General features: G+C 39.4%; 1 long non-coding RNA gene across 2 annotated transcripts; it reads right to left on the reverse strand.

Moving 5' to 3' along the window:
• Positions 1–621: 621 nt before the first annotated feature.
• LOC140002336 (uncharacterized) lies at positions 622–16,043 on the reverse strand. 2 transcript variants are annotated; one of them, XR_011808707.1, is made up of 4 exons: positions 15,865–16,043; positions 13,064–13,162; positions 1,975–2,147; positions 622–1,717 (listed from the first exon to the last, which is right to left on the reverse strand). It is a non-coding gene; the product is annotated as an uncharacterized lncRNA (long non-coding RNA). The 2 variants fall into 2 exon arrangements; XR_011808708.1 differs by lacking the exon at positions 15,865–16,043 and adding an exon at positions 15,551–15,757.
• Between the last annotated feature and the right edge of the window lie 165 nt (positions 16,044–16,208).

Consider the following 16,208-nt stretch of genomic DNA (forward strand, 5'->3'; position numbering starts at 1 on the left):
CGTTTTATATGAGAGGTCTTAAGACTGCCAAACTGACACTTGGCAGTGAAGACTGTCAGAATAATGAATTTTTTTAGAGACGGCTACTAAATGCCGTTGATACGGAACATGGTGGCTGTGACTGCAAGGTAGGAGGCTACTCACTCCAGTGAGACTAAAAGGTAGAGACTGAAAGGTGAGAGTGAAAGGTACGCTAGAAATCAATTCTTGTGTTGACAATTGCTCACCACAATTCTCTCAGAGAATCTTCCATTTTGGTGTTTAATGGTTTGTGAGACCAAATTTTTAAAGTTTTTGTGAATTCTTGTCCCAGTGCCTTATCTGAGAAGAACCTAAAAAATAAAAATAAAAAATAGCATCTGCAAAGAAAAATAACTAGAAGGTTTTGCTCAGATTCCTGGCAAGAGCACGCAAGTAAACAGTATTTCCTACTCCACGAGATACTGCAGTGCTTTTACATACAGCAGAATCTAATTATTTTGAACTTCACTAGTCATATCTTGATTAAGCCACACAATCCAAGCAGCAAAATTTAACGAGTTATTTCCATATCCAGTAAAATAATTAACAGCAGAAGCTAAGGGGTGCTTTATTTCCAGTAAATCATAGGTTTTACAGAAATAAAATTTGCTGTTTCCACTTGTCTGCAAATAATTAAAACTAAAACTGTATTGCCAGTATTAATTAAAGCTAATTCCCAGATTTCACTGTACTTCAAGATAACTATACTGTTACTTTCATCAAGAATGCATTTTCTTTTCAGAGGAGGAAGAGGTATAATTCTGCCAACAATATTCCTGTGAAGCTCTGAATCTTCCCCTTCCATGGGAAAGTATGTAAACAGATGAGTGAAATGGAAATTGTTACATGAAACACTGAATCTGCCAGAAAGAATTTTTTTTTCTTTTTTAGTTCATCAGCACGAAATGATACTAATATGGAATCCAACCAATTTTCTACTGTAAGCAAAACTAAGGATCAGCGCAGTATCTCCTTCAGGTTGGACACATCTTCAGTGCTTTCAGTTTAAAGAAGTCATGCTATTCATGGAGTCTGATGATAGTATAAGCCAACATTTCAGAGTAAAACCTTAGTGGAAACAAATGATGTGTGGCAGATACAGAAACAACATTTAATTAAAGATATGCAACATTGCCAGATATTTAATTCAGGTTCTGAACAACTGTTTCCTGTTTGTTCTTTTTTATTTATTTATAACCCATAGCAATCTTGGCTGGGCCGAGAATGCCAAAAATTGAAAATTAAACTGAGTTGCATTATATAAAATAACAGATGGGGAAATGAGTGGTTTAAACACAAAGAAAAATCCCACTGCTGAAAATTAAGCACAAGAGAAGGAACAAAAAAACACTTATTCAAAGGACTAAGTCCAGCAACTGAATGACAAGAAACTCATAAATATCCTTCTGTACAACATTAAAAATAAGAACACCTGTTTTACTAAAATTATTACAAACCTCCAGGTTTAGCATAAATAATGTTGTTTTTTATGTACAAGCCCATCATCCTAATCAACAAAAGAACAGCACTGCAAAAGTGGGATGCAGCCCAAAGGTTTTGTAGAGCTTGAAATCTTGCAGGCTTTTCACACCTTTGTAGTTTTAATTGGCAATGAATATTCAGGCTGCTGCTTTTTATCCAACTTCTGTCTGTGGTCATACTTGCATATAAAAGATTTTATGTTAATTATTTGGTCCTGCAAGAAATCCAGACAAAAATAGAGTGACAAGATTCTCACTTTTGATTTTTGAAAAACATATAAAAATAAATAAACAGACAAACAAAAAGTTTATATGTGGTTAGGGACATGTTATAGGAGGTACTGACCTCTACTATATCACATATTATGCCTCTGTTTAACATTGCTTATCTTTCCTGACCTGGTGCTGCTTTTTTCTGAGAGTGTAGGGAATAGCAAAATGGCTGCTCTAACTCATCCCACTTCCAAAATACCTGTAATGCACTCTGTGTCAAAGAAAAATGCATGGCAGAGGTCTGTTGTACTGTTCTGGCTCTGACACTGTGTCCTCCCTTTCTCCTAGTGGCATGGTGAATGGTTGAGTATCTCAGGGATAAAGCAGAGCTCTTCCTGCTGCGCCTGAGAGAGTGTCACCATCACTCCAGTCCTGGGGAAATGAAGCAGATGTCAAAGAGCAGATCACTGCAACACAGATTCCTCGCTCTGGTCCTCGAGAGTGAAAACTGCATCCATCTGGCCCAAGTGTCCAGCTTTTTTCTCCAGATACCTGAGTGTGATAAGGAGCTTGACATATATTACATTTACAGTTAAACTGATATTTGTCAACTATGGTACTGTAAATTAAAATTAAAAGTAAAATGCAAAGCATAAGTTCTTATCTTGCTTGCAACTGTATGAGTAGGAGCACAGGGAGCTGAGCAAGCTGTATGGAGGAAATAGATGGAAAACTGATGATTCAGAGTGAGCCTAATTCATCACAGGCACATGTGGAATTGTCCGCTGTTCTAGCATCTAATTAGGACTCTTGTGCTCAGGAAAGTAAATTGAAAAATATTCTTAAGGCAATCCTCCAGATGACGGGAAAATCAATGTAAAAACATCTTGAAAGTTTTTAACATTGTATTTTAATTTGTATTTTAGTAGACAAAATGCGGCGACTTACACTGCAATTTTGTCACTGACAAGTGGTACTAAAAAAAAAAAAAAAAAAAAAAGAGTACAACATAATCTGGTTCCGAATAAGGTTACAATGTAGTTAGCAACCTCCAGCCAGCTTCCTACCTTATTGGAATTCTTTGAACATATCCAGATTAAACTACACAATAACACAACAAGGCTGATAAACTTTCAAATACTTTCCTTAGTCTGGAATAGATCAGAAAAAGTACAAGGACAGCTTTTCATCACCAAAACTCATTCAATACCTTTTATTCCAACCAAAGGAAAGTGAAACTGTTTTTTAAAAAATTGCTGACCTTTTTCATTGTAAAGAAAAATTGATTGGAAAGTGCCCTTGTTTTAATCTAGTTGCCTCAACAATTTAAATATCTTTTCAACTGTCTCAGATACCTGAAGTCCCTCTTCAAATCCTTTCACTAGGTTTCTTTCATCTGCCACATTAGATTTTGTCTTTACAGATGAAGCCCTACTCCCCTCCAACTGCTCTCTTCAATAAGGATACAGTTCTACCTTTGAAACACCTGTTTGAAAGTGAGGCGTCAGACTTCTTACATTCACCATGTCCAGATGGTCTAATCCTTTCTGCAGAGCACTTATTGCCAACACATGGACCCATCTTGTGTCCTCTCACCCTGTATGTGCTGACATTACTCCTCCCTCTCTTTCTACTTTATTGTTTCTCTAAGAGAAACTTTTTTCCTTCACATCTGTGCAAAGAAGTGCTAATCTAACAAAACAGAGGACAGCAGGATTACAATAATCACTTTTATTAGAATCACCACAGGTTTTATATGGTCACATTTATTCCTTATATTGCAGATTTTTAGACTATAAAACCATAAAATCTCTTTTTCAACAAAGCTCCTAAGACCACTGGGTCATACAGGAGCATCAGTGCTGCTGAGCCAGTCATCCATCAAATGTTCCAGTTCCTGCTGGCATCAGCTACAATGTCCTGGTCTTGCACAGCTGCAAAGTGGCTTTACATTGAAATGTCTACTCCAAATAAATATACCAGTTTGTATGGCGGAAGCTTGCTAAAGTTGCCTTTTGATATGAAAGCAGATCCTGGACCTCACTAGTAACAGCCTCTGCATTTTAATAAATAAATAAGTAATATAAAATAAAATACAACATGTGGCAAGCCAGTTCTGTCCAGTTTTAGAGGATTTCAAGAAAGTATCACACCTGCCAAAGCTCAGAAAGGTTTGTTGGAAAATGAGTTTCCTGCTAGAGTTCTTAACTTATGATGCTGGCAATAAATAAATAACAACAAATCATAAAAAATAATATATATATTTTTTAATTGTAATGTTCTCACATTCCAGACAATGGACTTTATCAGTTTATCAAGTTATTGTAGCAGATAGACAGTGTGCCAGTCTATATGTGTATTCAAACTGATTGAACTTTGCCCACTAACTGCTCTACAGTTAATTTCAGAAAATATGTGCTGGTGGGTGATTTAATCTTGCATGAAACTATATAACCTAACCCTTCATTTGAAAGGGTTTTTAAGAGAATGTATTCCTTATGTCATCGGAAATAATATTTTTTTCTCATCCATACTTAGGCTTCAGCTTAGAGTGGATGGGTTTCTTGATTGGATCTTTTGTTTGCTGGTCTCTGTGAGACTGCAGAGATAGAACTAGTCTTGCTGTGAGGTGAGTCACTGTTGTCATTTCAATTACCAAAGAATTGTTTTGCCAAATAATATAAGCATTTCTTGTTATACAGCATTTTGCATTTCAGAGTATATGAATATAACTCATCAACATCACAGTCCTCTGTGTTGTTTTTGTTCTCTTCACACTCAGTGTACAACTAGTAACACTTTTAGTGACAAATATCTTTCACAGCCCCAAACTCTCTGCTCACACAGCCAGAGACTCTGCTCTCTTTCCTTGTTACAGCACTGTAGAGTGGTGCATCAGCATGCAGCACATTACAGCTACCCAGCTTTCCAGAAGACCTTGTTTCTTTCCAGGGTTTGCTTGTGTTACTTCTGAAAATACCTCTCACATTCAATACCCCTCAGAAGGCTGCTGCAGAGACTTCCAGAAGCTTCTTCCCTGGTGGAGACCTTGTTGCCTACCTCCTTTCACAAGGTGGCCTCCAGAAGATATCTAGTCCGAGCATGCTATCACATTTCCTGCGACACTGAGTCTACATCAGGTTAAGCCAAATTTCTGTAACATCCACACTGAAATACATTTTAGATTATGGGTAGTACTGACAAGAGGAAGAAACAAACAATACAGAAAAGAGTACGCAGATTTGTCGGCACATGGTGCAGCTGTGCCAAGGATGGGTAGTAAGTGAACATGAAGAGAAAATAGTGTCAGATGGTTTGCGTGAAGTAGTCTATTTTCACTTTTTGATTGAAGTTCCTTGTAGCTGAACAAGGACTGGCCTTGAAAATATTCCCTTGACCAGTACATTAGGAAGAAACAGTACCTGTCTGTGTTACTGTGTTTCCTGAATTAACCTTCTAAAATGAGTTTTTTCAAAATATCATACCTCTAAACGTGAATAGGGTACAGCAGAATTACCAGGTATCCTCTGTGATAGAGGGAGAATGTAATGCCAAAGAATTTACCAATGTAAATATCAGCATTGCCAGGTTCTTAAATAATAATAATAAATATAATAATAAACATAGCATGTATATTTGCATATCTAGCACAGGAAATGTTAAAACCATAAATACCATCAGCCTTATCTAGCAAATGGTATTTATTTGCTATTCAGAGTGGGTTTTAGGGATTCTTCAGAACATTCAGAGATAAACAGCCCTATTGGCAAGTATCATGCAAACAAACAAGCAACACAAACTGTGAAAGTAGCTAATCCAAATTATATCTCTTTACTTCCTTTTTTTGACAAGTACCCACACTGGAAAACTGCATAAAGGCTAGGGAAGCAGGTAATGTTTAAGATGATGTTGGTTCTGTGTGCACACTGATTTTCTTCATAGGTCCCAACAGATTTCCTACAAATCTCAGTTTAAAAACTTTTCTGTTAATGAATCATATACGAAATTGCTCTACCAACCTTACAGCTATGAAGCAACAAACCCAGTGGGGCACAGTGAATCACAATATTTGGCAACTGACGAGAGAACTCACAGAAAGAAAGAAAAAAGAAAAAAAAAAAAAAAGGAGAGAGAGAAAGAGAGAGAGAGGTAAAATTCAAAAGCACAGCTGCAAAAGTAAGATTCCTGACATTTCCCCCTCCCACTGATATCCAACTGTACCAAGTGCAAATGACTTAAGGTCAAGTGCTCACTAAGCAAAGCAGTGTATGCTCGGTGTAGTATAAAACCCACCACTGTTATTATCACAAAGCCTGTTTACAGTGAGAAAATGAAAAATGTCAATAAAAATATTTTTACCAGGGAAAAAATTTTAAGAAAGTTCAGGGCTGAATGGTGCTGTTAGAAAAATGATAACATTTGCCTCAATAGAAGTAATGTCTCCCTGGATTGGTTAATTATCCCCCTTATCTGCTGCTTCAAAACTCTTATTTACCTTCAGACAATACCACTTCCCTTCTACCAATTAGAAATTAACTTTAGACTAGCAGCCAGAAAGAAGGAAAAAAAAAAAAAAAAAAGTAAATGAGTAAATGTTTCCTAATAAAATTCTCAAAAATATGTTAATCCTTATTCTGAAGATTTACAAATGAACCACATTTGCTAATTTAATTTTACTGCATTTTTAGCTAAGATGACTTCACTGGATTTTTTTTTCCTTCTCTCAACTCTGCTTTTTTGTGCTTCATGAGATCTGTGTGGATGTGAAGAAAGTGCAGAGCCCCTCCATAAACGCTCATGTACCCAGGTAGTAGCCATGAGGGAAGAAATGAACTATGTTCCCCAGCTTCTCTGGAGTCTATTACAGAAGTCAATGATTCCTTTACATCACTAGCAAGTGGTGTTTTGGGAAGAGGAATGAATTCTTGCAGCTTAGCAGTGAAACATGTTTCATAAAGACTTTGGTCCGTATTTGAGGTTCATCCTGATTTTTTTTTTCACTCTGAAGTTCCTGGAACTTCAATATTTATGAACAAAACTCTTCTCCCCTCCTGATCTGATGTGAATTACTAATAAGTAGGGTGAGAGCTACAGAGAAGAGCTTGGGCTTTTTATATCTCTGTCTCTGCCAAGAGCTGAGGAGAAGGGCTCTGGCTCTGGCATTTCCTGGCAGAAGATGACAACCAGCTCCCTGCTCCTCTTCCAGTTTGAAATGAGCTGGAACAACCTAGCTGAATCCTCCCCCTGGCCTGATGGCTTGCCACCCCTCACTTCAGTATTCAGATAGCCAGCTGCTGTGCCAGCTCAGCCCCTGCTGCCCATGACATGACATACCTGAGCTTAGGAGCTTCGTTTACACAATTCAAGAGCCACACGCTGTTTCAGACCCAGGAGCTACTTTCCCTGGTTTAGATGGATAAATAGGGGCATGCTGTATCCTAGCCCCTACAAACCTGAAATATCCATATTCCTCAGAGGAGATGCCAGGATGTTTCAGAGGACCTGCTTCTTAAAATCCTTTCCTGTTTTGCTATGGTTCACATCATGTGGTAAAAGCGATCTTACCATCATATGCTAAGAATGAATGACAATAACATTCTCATTTCAACATCTGCACAGGAAATGGTCTTGTCAGCAAATTCTTTTTGCAATAAAATATGTGATAATTGGACTAAACAAAAAGTGTAAAAGAAATGGGGAAAAAAGTATGATGCTTACATAAATAAATAATAATCATCATAAATAATTCTGTATGATCTGGAGATACTCCATTATCTCTAGAATGTCTTTTGAAAGGAAGTAGAGGGAATGGCATGTCTAGAATTTTTTTCTTCCTTATATGATCAGTAGAATCCAGGATTTTTGTTTGGTTCTTAGCTTTATAAGTAAGAATTCAGGGTGCTTCAATAAAACATGATGTTTAATTTAGGAGAAGAACAATTTTACTTCAGCAATGAACCCAAACCCTTTTTTCTGTTGCACACATCACTGTAGTTCAGCATCCTGAACCTATCATTTCTGTGGAAGGGTCAGTGAGTCAGGCTCCTGTGTAGAATACCACTGGGCAAAAGAGGAATCCTTGCAGTTTAAATCAGTTAGAGACCTTCTGGGGGCTGGGCCAAGTCCTGTCCTAGACCAGCCATGAAAGCAAGCCTTCTCTGCATGCTTATGCCTCCAGCAGAAGCCTGGATTGAGCTGCTTAATGCAACAGATCCAAATACATCAGGTATCACAGCAGGTACTTAAGCATGGAGAAATCCCAGAGATAGCTGGAGATAGTTTCAGCTCAAGCAGTGATGTTCATTAAAGGTTCTGTAGGTTTCATAAAGGCCAGCAATTTCCCTGTCATTTTGCGTTGCTTGCACAAGATTAATTACTGGTTACCTGTTGGAGTGTACATGCTAATGTGTCAGGCAGTGTACCTGGGAAGACCTCTTTGACTGGCCGAATAAACACTTTCCCAAACTGTGGCATGCAAAATGGAAATAAATTGTATCTACAGCAGCAAGTGTCTTCTGACACACCAGATGTTTTCCATTTTTCTGTGTCAGGCTGCTGCTTCAGAAAAGGTGAATGGTAATTAAGGCACAATCTAAGCAGAAATGGTCCTGAACTGACTGAATAGCACTGTACTCTGAAAACCTTGCAGCCAGGAAGCTACCACCCTGGCTCTGTGAGAAAATAGATAATATAACAGACTCCATCACAGTGCTGTACTGCAGTTTCCAGGGTTGGCTGGCACCAGGCAGTCTTGACATGCAGGCAGGATGGATGCATGGCTGCTCGCATACAGATGTAGATGTTCGTGAAGTCACCTCAAATGTGTCTTTCATGACTGGCAGAAGGAGTTGTGGAGACTTCGATTTCTCCTTATAGGTTTTGCTTCTTGGTAAAACATGGGAGAGGAGTGCAACAAAGGCAGTAAAACAGCTTCTGTATAAACCTATTTAGCTAAAATTATTATTTAGCTATAGGTAAGTCACTTATAATCAAATTGGACAGACTGCCTAGAAAACACAAAGTTATGACTTTTTAACTAAGAAACTACATTTCATCAAACAATCTGAAATACTGATTCAGAAGTTGGTGATTTATGTCATAAACATTTTTTTTTCCTAAAATGTGTCATTGAGCATATCTGAGGTCCAAAGGGAAGGTTTTCTGAGGCCATTTTATCCAACCGCCCAGATCCTCTGTTTCACTATGATTGGCATTGTCATGAAGTCATCATACTGTGTCATCTCCCACCTTGCTGAAGGGAGAGTACTGAACTTCAAAAGAAACGTAATTGATGTCACAATGGAACAATATTTTTTGTTAGGCAGAAGGTTGAAGATGTCTTGATTCAACAGAGACTTGTTTATATCCAGTATCAACATCTGATAATTTTGGTCAAAGAGCTTCTGCTAGTTGAACCTGCACTAGAAATAATTGTCATCCTACCTATCCTATCCATGTCCTCTTTTGGATTATTGCATATAAAGATTTTGCAAGGAATGGGTAAGATTTACTTTGAATTAGCCACCGTTATTTGTGGATGTGTTATCTGTCATTTGTGTTTGCAAGACTGCAATGGAGAGTGGAAGTAAACTGCTAAGTCTTCAATACAAAGAGATCATACAAACCTCCATGCATGCTGAAGCTTTGTTCCTTACAAAGAATATTTCAGGGAATAAAGCAGATATTTTATTTTATCCAAACACTTCAGCAGAAGCAAGAAGGAAAAAAAAAAAGTTAGATGATAAAATCCACTAAAGAGTTTTATTAATAATCCTGACTCTTTTATAGTGTCTCTTCTGAGAGTCTGTGGATGCCATAAACACTCCACAGTTACTGATAGTGTCCTTTAGAATCACAGTACCTTTTTATCGCTTTGAACACTTTTATCTGAATGCTACTAATCCTTGCATAATTAATTTTTTATTGACAAAGAATTTGTCTAAGTAAGAATCAACACCATGTATCAGTAAATAATTAGACTACTACTCAACTACTCCCTCCTGTATTGATTAGACTAATTCCTTGACTTTTTCACTGTTTGTACCTGGCATTTTGTCCCTTTATTTTCACAGAATCATAGAATTTTAAAATCACAGAACCACAGAATGGTTTGGGTTGGAAAAGCCTTTAAAACCCACCCAGTTCCAACCCTTGGTCCTGGGCAGGGACACTTTCCACCAGACCAGGTTGCCCAAAGCCCCATCCAGCCTGGCCTTGAACACCTCCAGGGATGGGGCATCCACAGCTTCTCTGGGCAGCCTGTGCCAGGGCCTCACCACCCTGAGTGAAGGATTTCTTATGAGTATCTCATCTAAATCCACACTTTTAGTTTAAAACCACTGCCCCTTGTCCTATCACTATACTCTTTGTTGTTATTCTGTAAACAAAACAAAACAACAAAAAAAAGTACTGAAGAACATGTGTGTGTGTGTGTGTGCATGCTGATCATGGATTAAAATTGCCACCATTAATAGGCAGTCTTCAGTGATGGCCTGCACAAAGAAAAGAAACAATTATACATTGCAAAAGCAGTCACTTCAAACAACTCACAGGACAGATTGACCAAAGACCAAATTAAGCCCTTAGGACAGATCAATCCATACAAGACAAAGCAGTGACATTAATTATTCCTAATGCGGTCTTTGGAGAAGTTAGACAACCCAGAACCAAAGCTATTGCATGCCCGACAGTGGGAGGGGGGCATTGGCAATATGTCCTTCTCTCCACAGAAGACACCAGAGATGGATCTTCTATGGTCAGTGTGAAGCTGTCAGCAGCATCTCCATGCTAACACAAACTTGGCAGGCATTTTTTTAAAAAACAGTTTGCAGGAGGAAAGAATGCAAACAGGAAAACAAGAACTGAGGGGGGATGAAGTGTAGGCTTTCAAGACTTTTTGTCCTAGAACAAAATCTACTGCTTCAAAACATTTCATAAATATCGACACACACACCCTTCACAAAGAAAGAAAAAAAAAAAAAGTGAACAGCAACAACAAGAAAAGTACCTTGGACCCAAGAAAATTTCTCAGCAAAACAGCATTTTCCACCAATGTACCTGTCATTAACATGTCACAGCTTATTCCAGTGCAGAGCCTCGAAAATGAGTTGTCTTGAAGTCAGCCCACACATCACATGGGTTCTGCTGCCTGGTGCTCAGGCCACGGGGTCTGGGCAAACAAATTTAAGTTTCTGAACAGGATGAACATTGGTCTTTCTAGAAGCAGCGTAATTGCAGCAACTTCTGATGAGGGTCATAAAAAACAACACTGACAGAATCGATTGCTGATGGAGTTGCTTTCTTTCATGTATTTTACATAAAGAATAAGCTCTCTAACATGACTCTGAGAGAGACTTTGCTGCTGCAATCAATCTTGCCATTTTAAAATATGTGAAGTCAGGTGTGAGAAGAGGAAAACAAAATGCTTACTCTATCCTTGTGTTCTCCCTGGTGGAGAAAACCTTTACTGACTTCAGTGGCAGGCAGTTTCTGGCTAAGGATTTTTACAGATAGCCAGTACTTTCATCAGTTTCTGGCAGGCCTGGTGTGCAGACCAACCAGAGAGCTAGTAACAAACAGAGTACTCAATGTACAGCCTGTGGATTTATCTAAATGTTTGAAAATTTAGCACAATTTTTTGTAAGGGGTTGCCAGGGCCTTTTGCTTCCTCTGGTGCCATGGGACTGTCCTCACCCTGGCTCACCTCCCTGGGGAGCTGCCCTGCTCTCACCACTGCGTGTACAAGATGATTTCCAAACATCCCTTTAAATGTCAAAGCATTTTCCCCAGCTGAATATGTTGTATGATAACATGTTATTCCTTGGCCCTTTGGTTCAAGGCCAGACAGTACATTTTATGGTCGCTATGGGAAAAAGAGTAGGATCTTTTTCCTGGTTTGCAGGACCTCTGTAAGCAGAGTAATTGCTCCCATGCACCAGAGAAGGCTTCCTAGCCATGGTATATCCCACAGGAGAAGGGAGAAGCGTCCCACAGGAGGAAGGAGATGGTTTTCAAGTGTTCAGTCAGAGGGTTCCTCTCTGATCACTGTAATGTCAAGGCAGATAGCTAACCCTCTGGGAGAGCCCTACAGCTCTGAGCTCCAGATGTGACAGCTGGAAGGTCATGGCAACATCTGCAAAATTCATTTGCTATCAAGTAATTGGTCCTCAAAAATCTCACCTGTCTCCATTTCTCTGGTGGAAACACAATATTAGACATATTGTAAGTTTTCTCACACCTATATGTAACCCTCTTCACAAATACAGATATATCATCCAAATTTGTAGTGTTTGCAGCTCTGAAATAGACTGCAGAGCACTGTGACACTGTTACATAAGTATAATTTGCCAATCAATTCTTCACCTTGTATCTGCATTCAAGTCTCTAACCCATCTGCCTGGGACACCACAAAGAATTTCAAACCACTCAGCAAACTCCAGCAGCATCTGTCTCCTCCAAAAAACGTGTTTGGCAGAATCATGTTTTCACCACTTTCTGCAAGTTTCTCAAACACCCACAGACTTTCCTTCCCTCAAAGCCACCTGGCATGAAGCCTGGATTCAGTCCAGAAGCAACAGGACTAGGATGAGTTACTGACCAAAGTGCAATTTTTCTCTAAGTTTCCCATGCCCTATAAGTCCATGGTGACATCGTGTGCCCTGTAAGCACAGCACTACAGGCAGGGGAATACTGGCAAGAGAAGGGGAAAGGCAGGGGAGGGAAATGGCACAACTAGAACTAAGTAAGCATCCTATCTCCCACCTTCCCTTTCTAGCTCTAAGCATGACCTCGAAACCTCTGAAGCAGCAGGAAAAATGAAGTTCAGCAGTAATTTACAGGGGGAATACAATTAGTATATTAAAGCTGTTTTACTAAATAATCCTATTTGCTCCATCACAATAGTGCCTTCCCTGATCTCTGCTGAGAAGGACTGCAAACACCATAGGAGATAGGCTGAAAGCCACCACGGAGAGTTACTCAATGAATGTTTTTCTGCACAGAAGCTCTATTGGAGCAGCATGCCTTTGGAGCAGAGAGCACGCAGCTACCACCCTTTTAACCTTTCAGAGAGACTGTGGAGAAAGAAGGGCTGCTGGTAGGATTCAGGGCACTTCTCTGCATCCCAGGAACTTTGAGAACATTTTCTGTTGTTCATTTTTTCTTCCCCTCCCCAAACTAAATTGCATATTATTTTTCACTCCTTTGTTTTGAGTTGCTAGTCCATCACAGTTTACGTAACTTCACCATCTAGTGCCCCGGTCCACAGCAGTTGCTCAAAACAACAAAAGCCTAGCATGGTCCTAGAAAGCAGTGGTAAGAGGTCTAACAAAAAGAGTGTTACATCAGACCTGTGTTGTCTTGCACTTCAGATCATCTTGTTCCTGGGTCCGTCAGTATAATTCCAGGGTTCCTCCATGAGCTCTGCTGGACTGCTCGTTCCAGAGGCCCTATCAATTTTAGAGAATCGAAAAACATGAGTGCCTGGTCTAGTGCAAAGAAAGCCTCAAATTTCATATGGGTATTCAAAAAATTTTGAAAAAATGTTTCAAGACATGACTCTATTCTCTCAAAGAGGTTGTTGATGATGGCTGTCCTTATACTGCAGGTACCAAAGACTTGATTATTTTTTGTTGATAACCCTTTTTTCACAGAAGCATTGGAAGAATAATGGAATAAACTGTCAGAAGTTCATTTGCAAATAGCATCATTTTAAATGCAGTTCAGCAGCCCCTTGTGGGGTGTTACACATGAACTCTCCCTGTGACTGGTGCCTGAATCTGAGGCTTTTCCAGCAGCACTGCATATTCCATGTGGCTCTTTGCATGATCAGCTGTACTTACGAGAACTTTCAAAGATCTGTTGAATTGGCTACATGAGAACAGTTTTATCACAACTACCTACCAACTCCTCTACCAAAACACACTTAAATAGATGCACTTTAGAAGAACAAAACAAATGACGAATTCCAGCAACAAGAACTTGAAAGGAGATGACAAGCTGTCCTCAGACACAGGGAGTCCGTCTGTGACTGGCAAGAACCCTTAATATTTAGTATATTTACTGAAGCTTGATGGTTATTTATATTTTACTTTCACATTATTTATTTATATTTACATTGGAAAATTAGTATTTTAAAATTATATATTTAACCTTTATCATTTAGTATATTTATTTATTTAGTATAAGGCACAGAGCCTTGGCATTACTGAACTGTGATGAAAACTATTACGCTTCATTAAATATTTTGCATCATAATGTGAAGTAGAATATGTGAGTGACCATGCTGTCCCTCCCTGCCATCCAAGCATGTTAAGCCATCCATTTGCAGGTCCTGCTGGAGCAGATCGGCCCTCTGGCTGGTTTCATGCTTCGAGTCTGTTACCTGGCAGGCAGCAATGAAGCCATGAGGGCGAAGAACATAAGCTAATTCACCACAAAACCATTTAGGTAAAGGCTGGTGACTGGTGACAATGACTGTATGAATTCACCTGGTTTCACCCTGGTGTAAAGTTAAGATTTCTCAGAAGAGAAAGAAGGAGAGATAAAGGCAAGAGCAAGCAAGTCACATGCCTTACTCCCACTGTTGGGAATGAAAGCACACTTAAGCAGTTACCATGGATCCATTAGGATGCTGTAGCTGCAATTTCAGCTTGGTTTATGGTTACTGCTCACGTAAGCAAGCTGTACAATAAATAGATGTGGTGTGAAATCAATGAAAGTTATCTGCAGCCACTGGGAGGCAAACAAAATGGCCTGGCCTCTGTGTGTACCGCTGGAGCCTTTTGCTTTCTCGTACATGGTATCAAAAAGCTTTTTGTAAGACAAGTAATTTGTAAGAGTTAACTTCTCTGGACCGAAAAAATGCTTGAAATAAAAACCTCTCATTAAAGACAGAGAGCACTTGTCAATGGAAATGTTGATTAATGACCTGTTTCAATCAAATATTTAAGCTATTTTTGTCTAAACTGTATGAAGGTAGAAAAAGAATGATTAAAAAACCTCTGTGGGTTTCTTGGCAACAGATTATTTGGTTTGGCAGAGTAAAATGCATTTTCATAGGACCTTTGATGGAGCTTAGCAGGAAGGTAATGCATGCAAAACTCATTTGGCAGTATGAACGAAATGGTTGCAGAGTGATGAATGATAGCAGTACACTTATGTTAACATTTATATAGTACTTATATTGTTTATATAGGACCTTTTAAAAATAATAGCACTTTAAGATTTTCCACAACAGAGTCCCAAGAACTTGAAGTGTCCCTAGAAATACAATCCAGTGCTATATCAAGCTGTTCAAGAGAGATTTACTCTTGAGAGAAACCAGCCTTCCCCCAGGCTGTAGGATATTCCTCTTTTTTTTTTTTTTTTTTTTTTTTAATTCCATGAAATGCTAGGAGGCTACAAGGAACAAGTAGTTCATCTATATTTCTTTCTTCCAATTCTCGAATGAATAAATTGTAAATAATTTTCCAAGTGCTGTAAACACTAGAGTTCACTGAACTTACAATGGTAATGATATGGTAGGTACATGGTATGGCAATGAATACTTGACACATGATCACAGCTGTTAAAGAGCAGTGTGATCACAGTCACTGCTACACACACTGCCAGTGCAGCAGATCTTTGAAAACAGATCGTTAATGTATTAATAGATACTCCAAATAAGTAACTTTTGTGTATTTGAATACGAATATTGGTGGTGTGATAAGGCTTAATGGTTTCGCACATCCATCAGTAGCTCATTTCAAGAGCACTGGACTTTGGAAGAAATCAAACCCCTTTTTACAGCAGGGGACTCAATGCCATGGCTTTTTAAGTCTCTCCCAACAATGTACCTTAATAAATATATATCTTCAGGTAGAAGGACAGACAACAACTGAAACTACACCAGCTCAGTCTTTCAAAATTTGTAAGGAATGACTGCTGAAGTTCACCGAGAGCACCTCTGTACAGCAGTTGTTGAGAGCTACACCAGTGAGAGACACAGGCTGCTCCCACAGGAGTAGACATGAAAAAAAGACACTGCAGATAGGAGAGGGAAAAGGAGGGGAGGGGAGGGGAGGGGAGGGGAGGGGAGGGGAGGGGAGGGGAGGGGAGGGGAGGGGAGGGGAGGGGAAGAAAGAGGTGATTTCAGTCAGAAGAAACCTACAAAATGGCGTCAGCGGAGCGGAGCGGAGAGAAGAGTTGAGGAGAGGTGAGGACAGCTCAGGCGAGGCGAGGAGAAGAGAGTCAGACGGGACCTACAAAATGGCGCCTGAGGAGTGGAGTGCAGTGGAGTATATAGGAGAGGAGAGGAGTGTATAGGAGTGTATAGGAGTGTACATGAGAGGAGAGGAGAGGAGTGTATAGGAGAGGAGTGTATAGGAGAGGATTGTATAGGAGAGGAGAGGATTGTATAGGAGAGGAGAGGATTGTATAGGAGAGGAGAGGAGAGGATTGTATAGGAGAGGAGAGGAGAGGATTGTATAGGAGAGGATTGTATAGGAGAGGATT

The sequence above is a fragment of the Anas platyrhynchos genome, chromosome 4 (assembly GCF_047663525.1).
Source record: "Anas platyrhynchos isolate ZD024472 breed Pekin duck chromosome 4, IASCAAS_PekinDuck_T2T, whole genome shotgun sequence".
Lineage (NCBI taxonomy): Eukaryota > Metazoa > Chordata > Aves > Anseriformes > Anatidae > Anas > Anas platyrhynchos.